We start from the raw sequence: 19,082 nt of genomic DNA, 5'->3' as shown, positions 1-19,082 counted from the left end.
TTCCAAATTTACTTATTTATATTGTATATAAATATTTATCTTAGGTTTTGTAGATCTGATTTATATGATAGTATTTGATTTTATTAGTTCAAGCAAAATTTTAAATTAAATTAAATGTTGTTGTAATCGCTGAATTCATGCTACTAATTAAGTAATATTGGTTTGCAAATTTGTGTAATAAGGTTAACCGCCACTTGTGGAAGTTTGCTAATTCGCATGCGAATTTTGAAAAGCAAAATGTCTATTAAAAAGATAGATTCAAACCATTTCAACGTTTGTAAAGATTTTGGATTTACTTCATATATTTTTAAATACTCTCAAGCTCCCCATATCCTTCAAGAAAACTTTGACCAAATTAATGCTCAGATTCTACCAATTTTATCTAATATAACTTTACCAGAAAACTATTTATAGTTTTAGATATTTTTTGGTACTCCACCCACTTTACGCAACGTGCACTGAAATTACAACGACCACGCCCAAGCAAACTGGGCACTTGTAACCGCAACCCCATTTTGACCAAAACCAAAACTAGGTGCACCTGTAATAAGAATCCATTTTCAGCTTTTGACTACATGCTTAATATATATAATTATTATGATATATACCACATGTCAGCGATGACGTTTTTCACATATTTGACTGTACAGATTTATGACAACGCTTCTGTTAAGAAATCTGATGGAGGTCAGGCCATCGACCTCTCATTTCGATTACAATGAAGAAAACGCACTGTATCTTGCACTTCACAACTATACAAGCCTGCACAGGTATCTTTGTATCCTTTACAAAACTAAAATAAACAAAGCTACTAAACCATGGAAATAGTGGAGTAGCTTCCCACCACCCTCAGAAAACTGACAATCTGACCGAGCTGATCCAGAGCTATCTGCACGCTGCCTGGATGATCCTCTGCTATGGGACTCTCCAAATCTACGAAGAAAACATACTCAAAATAACAATTGGAACTGTACTCGTTCGACACCATACGCAGGGGGTTCTCGCGGTGAGGGCGGCTTTCGATCTTTGTCACTTTCATGTCTCTTGCAGCGAATATCGACAGCGCCCTGAACAGATCCGCCGTTCCTTTTTTCAACGAGAAAGCCACCGTTGTCTTCGAACCTAGGTGTACCCAGGAGTTATGGTGTTTCTTGTTGGGCTTCCCCAGAATCAGAAATCTGGTGGTATTTGACGAGTCGTCCTGTATTTCCTTTTCCACCACTTGAAGACCATATTCCCGCCCGGCAATCTCACTGCCGATGACGGCCGTGTCGTCTATGCGGTTCTCCGCTACTAAACGAGCCGCTCTCGCAGCGTTATCCACTGCCTCCACCTCCACGCCAAGAGCCGCGAGACAGCTCTGGCAATGCGCGAGCACCTGCGGATGGCTGATCACTCTCTTCAAAGAACACATCTTCCTCGCACCTCTCACTGCCAGCAGGCAATGATTTATGGGCAACAGTATCTCACCCACCACACGGAGATCGGGATGGCGTAACATTAAATCGTAGTTCCTCTCAATCACTCCGTCTAGCGAGTTCTCCACAGGCACCACTGCCCTATCGGCGGCGTCCGACTCCAGCGCCTCGAAGGCGGATTCCATTCCCCTTCGAAGGGGAGGGCATCGCACCTCTGGAAGGCTCGAACTGCCGCCTCATGGCAATAAGAACCGCGCACGCCCTGGTACGCCACTCTCACCGGCTTCCCCTCAAATGAAGGTCCCGTCCAGAGGGGCTCCATGGGGAGCAACGCATCGCTATTGCCAGACACCTTCTCCTTGTAAATGCCTTCTAGCCGATCTAACAACGTCGTCTCTATGTGGGCAGGTCGTTGTACCCCAGGAACCTTAAGCGTATCGAATATGGGCCTCGCTTTGCCCGTACCTTGCAACGCATTGGTTACAGTAAATGTCGGGCGTCTGCAGGAACGGGAGCGGGAGGGGGCAAAGGCGTTGTCCCTGACGCCGAAGAGCTGCGCCTCCCAGCTTGTTGGAAGAAACACACACTTCAAACCTAGAGCCATCTAATGAATCTACTGGTCTCTCAGGGCAATGTGTATTTGTTTATGGGAATAGAGTACAAGTAGCGGGGGAGAGATTCGCAGAGATGTGAGAACCTCTGCCGAGGAATAACGTGAGGGAGGAAAGTATAAATGCTTGGGGGGAGTAGGTGAGGAGAGTGACATTTTCGACTCGTCTTTGTGGTGTCTGAGGTGTGAAATTTGAATGTGTTCGATGAAACGGTAAACGTATGGAAGCGCAATTAGGTCAAACGGCAACCGAAATTTTCTGAGTCTACTGGCCCCACAGAGTATCAAAATTCTATTCCATGCTCCGCTTATCAAGTTGTTAGTTAGGTAAAGTATATGCCTCCAACACGAATGCTGTAATCGCTCACCTTTGAATTAAGGCTGCATTGGTGTGAAATGATCATTCGACTCAATGTCTATTAGTTTAGTGTCATTCCTAAGTATATGAAAGAAGTGAATTGTAATCCCAAGATAAATATGTGAACTATGCAATATTTTGTATTTTGAAATCAATGAAAAAAAATTAGATAATGTTAAAAAAATCTAATAAATTTTGGGAAAAATTATCAAAAAGATAATTAACAAAAAAACTAAAAATATAGAAAAAAATAGATCTTAGTTTTTTATAATTTTATTGAAGATTTAATTAAAAAAATTTATAATTTTACATTAGGGAATCTACACCATCTTTCCCAAAATTTATTTAAAATACTAAATATGTTTAACATTTAAAATATCTGGGATAGATGGTAATCAATTATCTTGTTAAATAGATGGTAATCAAATATCTGGTTAAATCACTCTGCATATTAAATAGTAGATTGAATTCCTTATCCTATTTACATATTACATATAAAAAAAATTAACTAAATTTCAAACCAAAAAAATAAAAATAAAAACCTTTAATTACCCCAATATAAAATTTGAGTTATGCCATTCTTCTTACCATCCAATTTGATTTAAATGACACCAAATATAAAATTTGAGTTTTTTCATGTACAATTATGTATTGGGATTGAAGTTGCGAAGACTCGTCCATATCAATGTATCTATCAGCATATTCTAGAAAAGTGGAAAAAAAGCATGTGAAAATAAACTCAAAATATATAAAACGAAATATCTTTTAATATAATTTATTAATCTTAATAAAGGATTGCTCCAATATTTTCGCTAATATGACAACTTTGACTCTAAATGTATGATAATATTGATGCTCAGTCAGGCTATTATTAAATTAACTTCTGGAAAGTTATTTCATTGGAAGCCCATAATATAATTTGTAAAATTCCCCGTAAGTATTTTGAAATTCTAAAATCACTAGGTATTTTGAAAAGTTATAACTAGAAAAAATAGATTATGCGGTCGAGATTACTATCAAACTTAAATTATAATTTGTAGAAAATAAAAAAATGATAAATTAAACCTTTAAAAATATGTAAACTCGGGACATTTAATAAGAACCATTGTAATATTATGGTGCTGAATGATGTTCATTAATAAGCAAACCTAGATTTACAAATGACATATGCGTATATGATTACACTACTATGATTACGATTATAAGGAACCGCATTTTTAGGAGGGTTACTTTTTGCAATTATGTTAAATCGATGTTTATAATAAATTAAATTTACTTCGGAAAACTTTCATCAAGTAAAAGGAGAGTTTTCTGTCATCCACGGGAATCTTTTCCTACTTTTTCATCTCGGAGAGATTTTCTTTGTGAATATTGACTCATTTTTATTGATCTTCCCTGATAAACAATTTTATAAATTAATTATTTTTGAATTATAATTTCGGCCTCTAACCTTGTTAATATTAATGCAAATACAATCAACTCCTTAGTTGAATCCTCAAGTGGACACCTAGGTTGACATCCTAAGTTGAATGCCATCAATATGAGAATTTGTGAACCAATAGGACCACCACTACCAGGTTGATATCATGAGGACCAACACAACTAGGTTGACATAAATGAAAACACCATGAGACAACATGTCCAACATTTATAATTTATGAGGTACCAGTTGGAATCAACTCGATGTCTCACGAATATGAATCCTCTATAAGTGTTTAACTCACAAAAAAAATAAAAGTCTTAAGGGTAGCTTAATTGCCTAAAAATTATGTGTTATATACTCGGACCCTGATTTACCCATGTTTGTTGAAGGAGCATGCACCTAGGGGTTATAGTGGTAGCAGTTGGAATCAACCCGATGTCTCACAAATATGAAACAAACCCCTTTGTCAATTCCTCTTGTCAAAAAATAATAAATTTTTTGTTAAAAGTTAAAATTTTACTTAATTAATTGAAATTTCATTAAGGTTTTTTATTTTTTATTTTGGAAAATGAAATCTTGTTTGATGGTGAAAAACTCCTCACTTTTAATCATTGGATACAATCACTTTTGAGCCTTTGTTGCACTCATTCAACCATTATATCAAGGTGTTCCCATGGTTTTCATTGTAACCAACCGTCACAAGACTGTGACCCATGTCCAATGGTGAACAACACCTTACATTTCACCATTTAATCTAACCCCTTTGAAATATTTACTATAAAATTTATTCTTTAAATATTTAATCATTTTAAAATGGCTAGTCTAACTTAGTTTTTTAAAGGAAATTCCACTATATAATTTCAAATAAGAATGTGATTTTTTATTACTTAAAATACATTTTAAAAACCCGTGAGGCAAATTCTGAATATTAAACAATTTAAACATAAGTTTTTAAAAATATGTGTTGATTTTGATTAAAATTAACCACAACAAATTTCATGAAAGACAATTTCATCTATAAGTTAGAATGCACCTTTTAAAACTATTATAATTCCAATTTAAAAAAATAATAACAAATCACAACACTATTTTCCAAAAACAATTACTCAATTATTAGTTCCATAATATTAGTTTTAACATTAAACCAATATATTAGTATTAAAAGCTACAACTACATCATTATATTATAAATTATTTCAAATTTATTATAAATGTAATATAAGAAATTCAATGTTAATAAAAATGAATTAAATAATTTATTTATTTATTTCATTTCTAAATTATATTTTAATTTTAATATTGAATAATAAATTATTTTTTTATTTTAGTATTGAATAATAACAATATGTTGTTTATTATAAATTATTATGTATTTTTGTTTGCTATGTTATGTAAGTTCTCAGATGTCCAATACACTTAACTTATGGCTTAAGTAGTCGTGACCCATGGGCCTTTAAGTCGTCAAGGGCACCCAGGGATCGCACAAGATTGGGCCACATTAGCTCCTAGCATGGCTATATTTTTTCCGACAAAGTTTCGAATCGTGGCTTTTACACCAAGGAGTGTTTGAACAGAGCACTCTATCTATTGGGTCCTTCGGTTTTTGGATAATTTTGCCCAATTTTTGTTGGAAAGAGTCACGAAGATGATTAGAAAGAACAGGAGAAGTAAATGGAAAAACAGGACGGAAGCTGAGAAAAAAGAAGAGAAAGTGGCAAGCGGAGAAAGGTAGTGGTTATCTCAAGATTTGTCAATGCTGCGAAAGAAGGATCTAAGTATCAGATTTGAAGGGATCAAAGCAGAAGTAGACCAAAGCACCTAGATTTTTTCAAAGGGATCATATTGGACTAAATCAAGTGAGTGGGATCAAGATAGAGAAGCAAATATATAAAAGCCACATGGTTTGAGACAAACAAGAGAGAGAAGAGAGAGTCGGGCCAACATGTTGTCTGAATGAGATTTGAATCTTTGTGCATGTATTGAGATTGTAATCCAAGTTTAGTATGTTCTTTTCATATCATCCTGATTAGACCTTGCACAATTTTGTATATCTGTATTGTAATTATTTAGCTTTTAAACTAATATAATGAGGATGTTGCAGGGCTACACTCTGTTAAGAGACCAACTCACAAAAAGATATAAAAGATAGATCAACGACTTCAGAATCAACCTCTTTGAGGGGGCAACCTCCTTTACATTACACAAATGAAAAATTCTTGGATGTTACAAATGACAAAACCTCCTCTCTGTATATAGGAGTATAAGAGGTCACAATATAATGAAAGCCGGCATAATAATAATAATATAAGGGCACAACAATAACAATAGTGGGCTTCTATGGGGCACAATAATAACAATATGGGCAAAATAGGGGCACAACAATAACAATAAGGGCTACAATGACAATAGTAATGGGGGAATCACTAGTATTATAGGGACCTAACATGCCCCTCTCCTTCCAAAAAGTGTTGTCCTCAACACTTGAGTAGTTCTGGATGCTTTTGTGTAAAATTCTCATCATCCCATGTGGAATCTTCAGCGGGTAAGTTCTTCCACTTGACGAGATACTCTGAAATTGATTGATTTTGTAGCTATCGAGTTCTTGTTTCTATGACTGCTTCAGGTTCCAATATAATTTTTCCTTCCTTGTCAAGTTCTGGCAATATTGTTTGAACTGGGAGCTTGTCACCAATAACCTTCTTTAAGCATGAAACATGAAAAACTAGGTGCACTCAGGAAGCTGCAGGAAGCTCCAATTTGTATGCCATAGTACCAATCTTTTGCAACACCTTGTACAGACCATAATACTTTGGTGATAATTTATTATCCTTCTTAGCTTATTTGAGGGACATTTTTTTATATGGTTGTAGTCATAGAAATACCCAGTCACCTATATCAAAACTTCTTTCGCTGCGATGTTGATCTACCTGTTGTTTCATTCTATTATGTGTCAAAGTTTGATTATCCTTTAAGAGTTGGAGAACTTGTTGTTAATGCTCGATGTGAACTTCCACTGTTTGAAACTTAGAATTTTCTCTTAAATATGATGTGATGGACGATAGGTGATATCCATAAAGTGCCATAAATGGGGTCATTTTTGTTGTAGTATGGAAGGAAGTGTTATACCACCATTCAACCAGAGGCAACCATTTAAACCATTGTCTATTTATCAAACACAAAGCAACGAAGATATCCTTCCAAACATTTGTTTACTATCTCAGTTTTCCCATCAGATTGAGGATGATAAGATGAGCTATGAGCTAACTGAGTACCAAGACAAGAAAATAATTTTGTCCAAAAACTTCCAGCGAAAATGGAATCTCTGCCACTTACAATAATATTTGGGTTTCTATGTATCTTTTGAATTGTTTCCATAAATGCAATAGAAACTGTATTGGCTTTAAATGGATGAGATAATGCACAAAAGTGTGCATACTTGGTAAGTATGTTAACTACCACCATGATGACACTCTTTCCTTCGGACTTGGGTATACCTGTGATAAAATCCATTGAAACCTCCTCCCAACGTTGACTTGGAATGGATAAATGTTGGGCGTGGAATCCCCCCAAGGCATGTTTTAGGGATTAAAGCCCAAGTTTTGACCAAGTCCATTGTAAAGACTCTGCAAATTGTGGGCGCGCAGCGCAAAGTCATAATAGAGTCATAGGGTTGTCTGCCCTTGTTTTTGTAATGTAAGGTTGGTTTGAAAGATCTACCCATGGTCCGCGGACCATGGGATTGTATAAATAGAGCGAGGCTCTAAGTGTAAGAAAGGGACCAATCTAAGGAAGGACGATGAGTCTAAGAAATTGAGGAAGGATTGAGTCAACTGTAAATCATGTCTTTGGGTCGTAGAGTAGGAGAAGGCTCTGCAGCTGAGTGCACAGAGACCTAGTAGTCCGCAGCTCATTGCACGGACCCCTGCAGCTGAGTGCACAGAGCAGGTCGAGTCTGTAACCATGGGAAGAATTAACAAAAGAGAAGTTTTACCATAATTCTGTGTATCTTTTCCTGTTTTGTGTATTATTGGGTATGAATTACAATTTTACTGTTTATTCACTGCGTGAACTCATATGAATGTGTTGAATAAGTAAATATAATACAAGGCATCTATTTATGTGAAGATAACTAACTGTTATAAGAAGATTAGTAAAGATCTCGGGTGTGACTTATGGAAATAGTGCAGCTTGCTACTCCAGTAGCGCGAAAGCCCCTCAGCCCCTAGTTAGGGTTGCGCGAGGGTGAATATATCAGGGCGTGAAGGCCAGGGAAGTGCGCGAATTAACCTGTGCGAAGAGACTCTCAGTTGGACCAAATCAACCCCTCAGACATCTCAAGGGTGCGGAAACCTAGTTCCAGCACCCCCCCAAACTACTTCAGGTGAGACATCAGTCCATGCTCCGCGGACTGTTGCCGAAAGGGCCAGTAATACAGGGATTTCTAATGGGATCCAACTAAGAAAGAAATTGAAGATTGGTTGGATAGGAAGATTCACGAGTTCGCGGCGTAGGAGAACAAGAACCCGCGACTATCAAAAGAGGAGTGGTTAGACTGTTACCTGTACATAGAGATCCACGAAATTTTCTTTGCATCTTTCCCTACTGAGCTATATGAGTGGATCGCTTAGCTAGCAGATAGCCAAGGAAGGTGCGAGTTCGACAGACCTATTGTGTGGACCCCAGAGTTGGTGCGTAGATTGGAAGCATCGGAGGATAAGATCGCGCACATTGTTGATCACTTGATCGATCGAATTATAGGAGGATTCATTACTGAATTCACAATAGATGCTTCAGTCAGCGATAGCGAGGCAGAGCTTTCTCAAAGGACCACAAGGTAAGTACGTTAAGTATTTGAACACTTGGATTAAAATGGTACTATGTGAAAAGAAGGCTATGCGAATACATTCATGTTCGAGGCTACGGTAAGTGGGAGAATTTACAGAAACGAAGGTAGTGCAAAGCTAGAAACTAGCCACTTGATTTCACCTCCGCAAGGGAACAAGGAAGAGCTCGTGAAGGTCTCACGAAGAAGTGCGATCAATTTGATAAAGCAGAGGATTCTGCGCATACCCCCTCCACCCACACCACCACCAGTTTCACTGCCTTCACCCCCATCTTCGCCCATACCACCTTCGCCACCACCGTGAGTCCATATGGCAAGCACGATAAAGTTTTTGGTGTTCAAGGGAGTACGAAATGAAGATCCAGACCAGTTTTGGTTCGTGATAAAAGCTGCATGGGAAGTGTAGGGAGTCACGGATGAAAATATAAAGAAAGCAACGTTGGTCAGCACTCTGCAGGATCATGCGCTAACCTAGTACATTAAGCATTCTAATGACACTCTGAATGCGGGAATCGCAAATATCCAAACTGCGTTAAACATAGAATTTAGCAGGTCGAAGTCAAAGGCGCAGTCGATGACTAGGTTGAAGGAGATCACGATGCTACCAGGCGGGACTCCTTGGGAGTTGGATCAAAGACTGAAGTGCACAATTCGCAAAGCTAATATGACTTTGACAAATGGACAACACCGCGAATGGTTTGTAGCATCGCTAACGCCGCATTTAAGGAATGTGTTGTCACAACAGAGGCTAACAACTCGAGCCAAGGCCTTGGAGATCGTGATGAGGCTGCATGAAACCCCAATACAGGATCCTAACCTTGGAGTTCAGCAAATCCACACGCAGTTGAAAAACTTGTGCCTTGAGATGCAGAGTCTAAAACAAGACATGACAACTCGCCCAGAAGTGTGTGGCGAGGTATGGTGTGTTAAATGTAATGGTCAAGGTCGTGACAAGGACCACTGCCCAGTGTTCGTGAATTACCTCGCGGGAGGAGGGCTGGTGCCATTAAGACCAGAGGTATAAGCAGGACCTAGCGCAGCGCCTATGTTGGGGTGCATGATTTGTCAAATAAGAGGAAAGCATGCTACGGACAACTGCCATTTGTTGTAGAAGTACACGCAGAATTCACAACAATTGTTCTGTAATTTCTATAGATCAATGGGACATGATGAGTGCACCTGTAGAAGTTATGAACTGATGATGGATAGGACTCCCACCTACAGAGTTCAGGCCGAAACATGGCCCCTTGACCAAAATGCAAGGACGGCGTGAACCGGATTTCAAGGGCGTGGACGAGGCCGAGGTGGAGGAGGACCTGGAAGAGGTCACAGACAACTCATATGTTACAATTACAGAGGTCCAGGACATTATGCTCGTGATTGTATGAATCCAACGCGTCCATCATGCTTGTATTGTACATTTTTTTACCATGAGACGAATGATTTTCCCACACTGATAGCGAGGCTACACGACAAGGGAGCACTCCAACCTCCCCCGACTCAGAACCTATAAATGATGAGGTTTGAGCTGCGCGAGGAAGACCCTAATGTGAACATTGTGCTCCAAAGTGGAATTACAACAGGGGATGACAAAGGCAAGCAGCCCGAAGATAGTACTTGGGTTCGCACGGCTTCGACGAAAGAACCAGAGTTTGATTTGGAGTGTGGCAAGGAAACCTTCATGGAAGAAAGGAAGAGCTTCGCTGATGCCTCCACTTTAGGAAGCAAAGACAGACTGGAGCTGGAAATGGATCCATCGATGCTCACGACATTCCTAGAAACATGCATGAAGCTGCTGCGTGACAGCAAGGCTGTAAAGGGAATGTAGGAACTCATAAATAGATGTGTTGGGACCGCGCTAGGAGAACCGCGCGTAGTCCGGAAGGTTGGAAAGCACATGACAAGGACGGGAAGAGAAATGAGGTTGACCGCGCATATTGGGGAATATGAGATGGACCAAGTGATTCTGGACCTAGGATCGAACGCGAACATTCTATCGAAGCAGACATGGGAGCACATGGGAAGGCCTACGCTGCAATGGTCTCCTATCCAACTGCAAATGGTGAACTAGCAAAAGATCCTACCTATGGGAAGATTGCAGGGAATCACCGTAGATATTGAAGGAGCAAGCGTGCTAGCAGATTTTGAAGTGATAGAGATTGTTGATGATAGCAATCCCTACCCTACGCTATTAGGGATAGATTGGGCCACTGACATGAACGGGGTGATAAACCTAAAGAAGCACAAGATGATTTTTTAGAAAAAGTCACTGCTTGTAGTCGTACCTTTGGACCCTACAGAAGGATCGCGCTACACGAAGCTAGTGCGTGACTATGAAAGCAACGACGACTTGGACTGTATCTACAAGATAACCACGCGAGAGAAAGACTGGGTAAATCCCACCGCGGATGGACGAATCTCATGGGAGCGTGAAAGCTCCTTTACGTCGGATTCGGACGAAAAGATAGAGCGATGGAAGAACTGGTTACATGAGGTAACCATGTTGAACTGCAACATGATGACAAGATCGCTGCACTGCATATCAACGGAGGTAAGGGATCTACCTTCGTATGATGGGTTGAGCGAGGTAGATGACTTCCTGAATAGATTGGAAAGGGAGGTTCCAGAACAGCAATGTTTGGAGGCTTTGAAATGGGTACTGCACGCTACGCCCGTGAGGTGGTGAGAAATGCACCAAGGAAGCCTTGAGGACTGGTGCGAATGCAAGAGAATGATGCACATACGATTTGGGAAGCCTCAAACATGATTAAAAGACAATATGATGGACGAGATGATCCATGTGCTCACCTCGCCAAGTAGACAAAGGTCTATGGGGAAGAGCCACAACCTGAGTGGGTGCACCTATTTTGTCATACCCTATATGTTATACCCATGAAATGGTACGTAGAGACGGAGCTCTGCCATGGGACGAGTGAATGGGATATCTTGCGCGAAGGGTTCCTATTAACCTTCACATTTGAGGATTGTTGGTGGGATACTGTTGATGATGCGCTACAAGTAGTAAAAGCAGCTATCTTTAAAACACCACAGGAGCTAATAGAATTGATTCAGCCGAAATGGGCGACCCAGCTGAGTTACGCGCTGGAGTGTTATAATGTAAAAACTGAAGAAGACGACGAGGATCCGCAAAAAGTTAACATTCCAGAAATTGAAGGCTATTGCAAGGTTCAAGGGCTGCTAATTTAAGAACCTGACATGACCGCGGTGGTAAAAACAAAGCAGGTGAACATTGGTACGGAAGTTGAACCCAAGTATGCAATGCTCGACGACTACTGGGATGATGCAACGGTGGATAACGTCGCTGAGCTACTCCACAAGTACCAGGACCTATTCCTGACTAAGATCACAGACTTAAAAGGGATTATTAGAGATTTAGGAATGATGTGAATCACATTAAAGCCCGACGCAAAGCCAGTTAAGCAGAGGCCTTACCGCTTGAATCCGAAGTACAATGAGAAGGTCCGAATAGAACTAGACAAGATGCTCGCAGGAAGAATCATTGAGCCAGTGGGAGAATCTGATTGGGTAATCCCTATGGTGGTGCAGGAAAATAAGTAGAAAGGCGAGATAAGAATATGTGTGGATCTCAGAAAGTTGAATGATGTGTGTGTACACGACCCATTCCCAACTCCGTTCACAGATGAAGTATTGGAAAATGTCGGTGGGAAAGAAGCATATTCTTTTACTGATGGGTTCTCAGGGTACTATTAGATCAAAATCGCACTGGAATATAGGAGAAAGACCACCTTCACGACTGAGTGGGGCTAATTTCAATGCATCGCCATTTGGGTTGAAGAATGCGTCGGTCATCTTTTCGCGCATAGTGGTTGCAGCATTCAAGGAATATATCCACAAGTTCCTGGAGGTTTATCTAGATGATTGGACTGTATTTGGATTGGTTAAGCACCATGTAGCAAGCTTACACTTGATGTTGGATACCTGCCGACAACACCAAATCACACTGAACCTCAAGAAGTGTACGTTCCTCGTTCCCTTTGGGAACCTGTTGGGACATGTGGTTTGTAAACAGGGATTGATGGTAGACCCCGCGAAGATTGCGGTGATTCTGAATTTGGAAGTGCCACGAAGTGTCAAATAGTTGTGCGCTACCCTCGGACATACAGGGTATTACAGGAAGTTCATCAAAATATATGCCCAGATGACCACACCGATGGAGAAGCTATTGAAAAAATATGTCATGTTCTATTGGAACGATGATTGCATGAAAATCTTGGATGTACTAAAAGAAAATTTGGCCTCTGTGCCGATCCTGGTCTTCCCAAAATGGGACAAGGAGTTTCATGTCCACATTGATGCATCGTGTATAGCGTTGGGAGTGGTACTAACACAGGAGGGTGGAGAGGGCTTGGATCACCCTATCACATTCGCGATTCACAGATTGTCTAAAGCAAAAAAGAACTATTCCACAACTGAACGTGAGGGATTGGCTATGGTGTATGCGCTCCAAAAATATCGGCACTATTTGCTAGGGGGACACTTCAAGATGTATATAGATCACTCCGCACTGAAATACTTGGTCAATAAGCCTGTGTTGGGGGGGCGAATATGCAAGTGGCTCTTATTGTTCCAAGAATATGATTTTGAGGTCGTTGTGAAGCCTGGGCACCTGAACATGGGACCAGATCACTTGTTGCAAATTGAGACGAGATGGGAACCTACTAGATTGGAGGAAGGATTACTTGACGAACAGCTCTTTGTTGTGTGTGTAGTGGATGGACACTTCAAAAACTTAATCCACTTTCTCACGATTGGAACTGCGCCGAAAGAGTACTTCGTCCAACAGAAGAAGGAACTGTTGGTGCGCACGTTAGATTTTTCTGTCATCGCAGGGCACCTATATAATATGGGCAATAATGAGACACTGTGAAGGTATGTACCTGAATTTGAACGAAGTCATATCCTCATGGATGCGCACGGGGGCACTACAAGAGGACACTATGCAGGGTGAGTATTCGCACAAAAGATCCTCCCCGCAGGGTTGTAGTGGCCAACCCTTCATCAAGATTCAAAAGCACACTGCAAGGCCTGTGATGCATGTCAAAGAATAGGTAAGCCATCGCGAAGGGACGAGATGCCTTTGAATCTGCAAATGACATTGCAGCCCTTTGAAAAGTGAGTGTTGACTTTGTAGGCCCTATCAAACCTCAAGGAAAGACGAGCGCGCAATACATTATCACTGCGACAGAGTACCTGACTCGTTGGGCAAAAGCGCAGCCGGTAAAAGATTGCACAACCGCCATGGCCACGAAGTTTCTGTTTGAACACGTATTGACATGATTTGGATGTCCAAAGATCCTGCTGAGCAATCGCGGTACACAGTTCCTTAACGAAACAATTTGCACGCTGACAGAAGAGTTTCAGGTGTATCATCAAAAAATCACACTGTCTCACCCCCAAGCCAATGGGACAGTAAAAGCATTTAACAAAATACTGGAGACTGCACTGACCAAAATATGCAATGCGCAGTGGAGTGATTGGGACCTACATGTACCTATAGTACTATGGGCTTATAGGACAACATACAAGAAACTGATGGGACAGAGACTTTTCCGGTTGGTCTATGGTATGGAAGTTGTCATGCCAATGGAGTATATTGTGCCTAGTCTACTCATAGCGGTGATCATAGGTATGATGGACCATGGAGCCTTGGAAGAGAGGCTCACACAGTTGGAAGAACTTGAAGAGGAACGGTTCCTAGTTGGATTCCATCAACAGGTACAAAAGTAGCGCGAAAAGGCCTGGCATGATTGCCATATTAAGTTGCGCACCTTCAAGGTAAACGATTTAGTGTTACTGTATGATAGTAAGTTTGATAAATTCCTGAGAAAGTTCAGAATGCATTGGCTGGGACTGTATGTTGTTAAGGAGGTCACAGATGGAGGCGCGGTGTAGTTGGTAAAGCTAAATGGAGAACCTTTCCCAGGAAAAGTGAATGGCAGTCGATTGAAGCCATACATGAGTGGCCTGACTATCTGACTAGCTGATAGAAGCACAGTCTTTGCGCTCCAAGTAGTTGGAAGAAGGCACGGGACTATAAACAGATGCAGGGGACGTAGGAACAGATCCAGGGAAGCAGTTCCAACACCGTGGTCTCAGAACAACGCGTACAGGAGATCCAACAGGCAGCTGCTCAGTGCACTGCCGATCTTGCAGTCATTTGAGCAGAGTTGGAGGGTCTCCGTGCAAAGATCTCCGCACTGACAGAGTGACTCGAGGGTGAGTCACGATGTTTGTGTTGGGGGCCTGTTGGGCGTGGAACCCCCCCAAGGCATGTTTTGGGACTTAAAGCCCAAGTTTTGACTAAGTCCATTATAAATACCCCATGAATTGTAGGCGCAGAGTGCGAAGTCATAATAGAGTCATAAGGTTTTCCACCCTTGTTTTTGTAATGTAAGGTCGGTTTGAAAGATCTACCCATGGTCCGCGGACCATGGGATTGTATAAATATAGCAAGGCTCTAAGTGTAAGAAAGGGACCAATCTAAAGAAGCATGATGAGTCTAAGAAATTGAGGAAGGTTTGAGTTGAGTGTAAATCATGTCTTTGGGTCATAGAGTAGGAGAAGGCTCTGCAGCTGAGTGCGCAGAGACCTAGTAGTCCGCATCTGAGTGCGCGGACCCCTGCAGTTGAGTGCGCAAGGTAGGTCGAGTTTGTAACCATGGGAAGAATTAATAAAAGAGAAGTTTTACCATAATTCTGTGTATCTTTTCTTGTTTTATGTATTATTGGGTATGAATTGCAAGTTTATTGTTTATTCACTGTGTGAACTCATATGAATGTAAGTAAATATAATACATGGCATCTGTTTATGCGAAGATAACTAACTGTTATAAGAAGATAGGTAAAGATATCAGGTGTGACCTAAGGAAATAGTGCATCTTGCTGCTCCAGCAGCGCGAAAGCCCCTCAACCCCTGGTTAGGGCTGCGCGAGGGAGAATATATCAGGGTGCGAAGGCCAGGGATTTGCGCGAAGTAACTTGCATGAAGAGACTCTTAGTTGGACCAAATAAACCCCTCAGACATCTCAAGGGTGCGGAAACCTGGTTCCAGCACCACCCCTCCCCCCATACTACTTCGGGTGAGACCTCAGTCCGCACTCCGTGGACTATTGCCGAAAGGGCCAGCAGTACATGGATTTGTTTGGCTAATTAGCTCTGAACCTCGGTCAGGCCCCAACAAGCCAACAATGAAGGTTGTAATAGACCCGGGGTCTTAATTGTTTCAACTTTATTTTGTTGTCAAACCAAACATTTCGCCACAAACTTTTGAATATCAGATTTAAGTCCATCCCAAAAAAATTCCTTCTTCACCCTCTAGTAAGTTTTTAAAAAGCTCGAGTGCCCTCCTAAGGGAGAGGCGTGCAATTCAATAAGAATATTTTGTTTGAGCTGGGAATTCTGACATAGGTATAAGTGATCTTTGTACCATGACGAATCATTTTTCCAGCTAAATGTATCAGATGTACTGAGATCTTGTTGTAACTTTTGAATGAGTGCCCACACTTATTCATCATTCTTCCATTCATTCTTTGCTTTATTTATCCAGTCTGGTTGGATAATAGAAATGGTACAAAGCAATGCTTCCACATCCTCATCCTTTCTTGAGAGTGCATTTGCCACAACATTTTTCTTCCCTTTTTTGTAGATGATTTCAAAGTCATAACCCAACATCTTTGTGACACATTTTTGCTGCTCTTGTGAAGATAATTTTTGTCCTAAAAAGTATTTAAGACTATCATGATTAGTTCTTACCTTGAAGTGTATTCCCATTAGGTAGGGTAGTGCATGTACTATTGCCAACATTTCCTTCTCATAAATATATTTTTGTAAGTACTTTCCTTTGATTGGACAACTTTCGAAAGCAATGGGTCTTTCTTCTTGCATTAAAACAACACCAATTCCATTTCCTAAGGCATCACATCCCACAATAAAGGTTTTTGTGAAGTCCAGTGTAGCTAAGACCGGCCCTTGGCACATTTCCTCTTTAAGATCTTCAAAGGCCTTTGTTGCTTCTGGAGTCCATAAAAATGCATCTTTCTTCAATAATGTTGTTAGAGGTGCTGCTATTCTCCCGTAATTCTTAACAAAATTTTGATAATACCCTATCAACCTAATAAATTCTCACAGATGCTTTATGGATGTGGGGATTTTCCATTCCTTAATGGCCTTAAGTTTTCTAGGGTCTACCTTAACATCTTCATGAGATACAATATGACCCAGATATTCCACCTCTTGTACTCCAAAGAAACATTTTAGATATTTTTGTATATAATTGTTTCTCCTCCAATAGTTTGAGCACCCTGTCAACATGTTGAACATGATCCTTCCAAGACTTTCTATAGATTAGTATATCATCAAAAAATACTAAAACAAATTTTCTAAGGAAGGGTTTGAAAATGGAATTCATCAAACCTTGAAAGGTAGAAGGTGCATTGGTAAGGCCAAAAGGCATGACCAAAAATTCATAATGACCCTCATGAGTTCTAAATGTTGTTTTCAGACTGTCTTCAGCCTTCATTATGATTTGATGATATCCTGAATGAAGATCCAACTTGGTCAAGTAAATTGATCCATGCAATTCATCGAATAGTTCATCAATGATAGGAATGGGAAATTTATCTTTAATAGTGAGCTTGTTGAGCTCCCTATAATTCAGATGCATGCACCATGATCTATCCGTCTTGTGCACCAACACTATTGGAGAAGAGAAATAACTTTGACTAGGTTTAATTATACCAGCCTCTGACATTTCTACAACCATACATTCAATTATACCAGCCTCTAACATTTCTACAACCATACGTTCAATTTCACTCTTTTGGGCATAGGGATATCTGTAAGGCCTCATGTTTGGAGGAACACTTCTTGGAATCAAATGAATAGCATGATCATGATCACGAATAGGTGGGAGACCTTTGGGAGTCTCAAATACCTTGGAATGATTGTCCAAGACTTTTTGGAGATCTAGAGAAATAGATGATTTCGATGTGGGAACCTCTAGCGAACATAATTGTGTAATTACGCCTCATTGTTCTTTCTTTAGAAGATTTGTCATTCCATTAGAGCTTATTAACTTTCCTGGTTTCCTTGCGATACCTCTTAATTCAACTTCATTTCCTTCTGAAGAAAATTTCATGGAAAGTTCTTGAAAATTAAAAGCTATTGTACCCAAGGATTGTAGCCATTGGACTCCTAGTAGAACATCAGCGCCACCCATTGGAACGGAAAGAATTGGGCTATTCAACACATATTCTCCCATGGATAGATTGATATTATGGCACTTTCCAAAGCAATTTATGCTTCCTACACTTGCAACCATCACTTGATACTCTGGTGTTGGATATAGGAAGCAATTCAATTCCTTGGCTATCTTACAATGAACAAAATTATGGGTACTGTCTGAATCAATCAACAATATTACCTTTTTCTTCTTGATATGTCCTTATATCTTGATAGTTTGAGGAGTGGTAATTCCAGCCAACGCATTACAAGATATGGTCAGATTAATTTCTTCTATCTCTAGGGTTTGTTCCTAGTGTATATCCTCTTCTTTTGACATTTCTTGTTCATTTTCTTCCTCCTCTTTGTAATCTATGTAAAATGATTTCTTGTCAGCACACTTATGTCACCTTTATTGTATTTTCTATCACAACTATAACAAATCCCTTTTGCCCTTTTTCTTCCAATTGTTGGGGTGTCAACTTTGTAGGTTGTGGAAGGCTAGGGGAAACAACACTTCCATCCTTATAGTTGTGAGTAGTAGGCTTCCTTGTTGCCATAATTTTTCATTCCATTTTTCTTACCAACCTGAATTCCTTCTCCAATGAGTCAAGTTACCAAAGGTGAACCTCATGTTGGATGTTATCCTTTCAAGTACCTATGAACACATCAATCCTATGCTGCTCAGGAATACCTTTTACCCTTATATTCATTTTTTGGAAGTCCTCAATGTGCTCCATCTTTGAACCCTTTTGTTTGAGGTTTATCAATTGGCTAAAAAAAGTGTTTCTTTTTGTATCCTCATAATGTGCTATAATTTCTTCCATAAAAATTGCCCAAGTGACAATTTGTTTACGAGAGAAAAGTCATCGATACCATACAAACTGATTTGGTTCCAAATATAAAGTTACAATGCGTACCTTTTGTGTGTTTTGCACATTATGGAGATTGAAATATTGCTCCATCTGTAGTATCCATGTTACGAGATCATTTCCATCAAACTTGCTCATATCGATGTTTGGAACATAGTGGGTCTTCAATCCAATGTTAGAGTCTATGAAATCATGATTAAAATTTCTTTTGTCCTCATCATATGTTTCCTTTACTACCCTTTCACCATTAGTAAGCATTTCTTGTAGCAACTTAGTCAAATCTATCTTCAAATCTTCC

General features: G+C 40.1%; 1 pseudogene; it reads right to left on the bottom strand.

Moving 5' to 3' along the window:
- Positions 1–587: 587 nt before the first annotated feature.
- On the bottom strand, positions 588–2,106 carry LOC149248207 (arogenate dehydratase/prephenate dehydratase 2, chloroplastic pseudogene; annotated as a pseudogene).
- Positions 2,107–19,082: the final 16,976 nt, after the last annotated feature.

The sequence above is a fragment of the Pinus tabuliformis genome, chromosome 7 (genome assembly GCF_031772625.1).
Source record: "Pinus tabuliformis cultivar Carrire ecotype Pingquan chromosome 7, CPIR1, whole genome shotgun sequence".
NCBI classification, from domain to species: Eukaryota; Viridiplantae; Streptophyta; class Pinopsida; order Pinales; family Pinaceae; genus Pinus; species Pinus tabuliformis.
The sequence above is the reverse complement of the archived record's forward strand: the minus strand, read 5'-3'. Positions and strand labels throughout refer to the sequence as shown.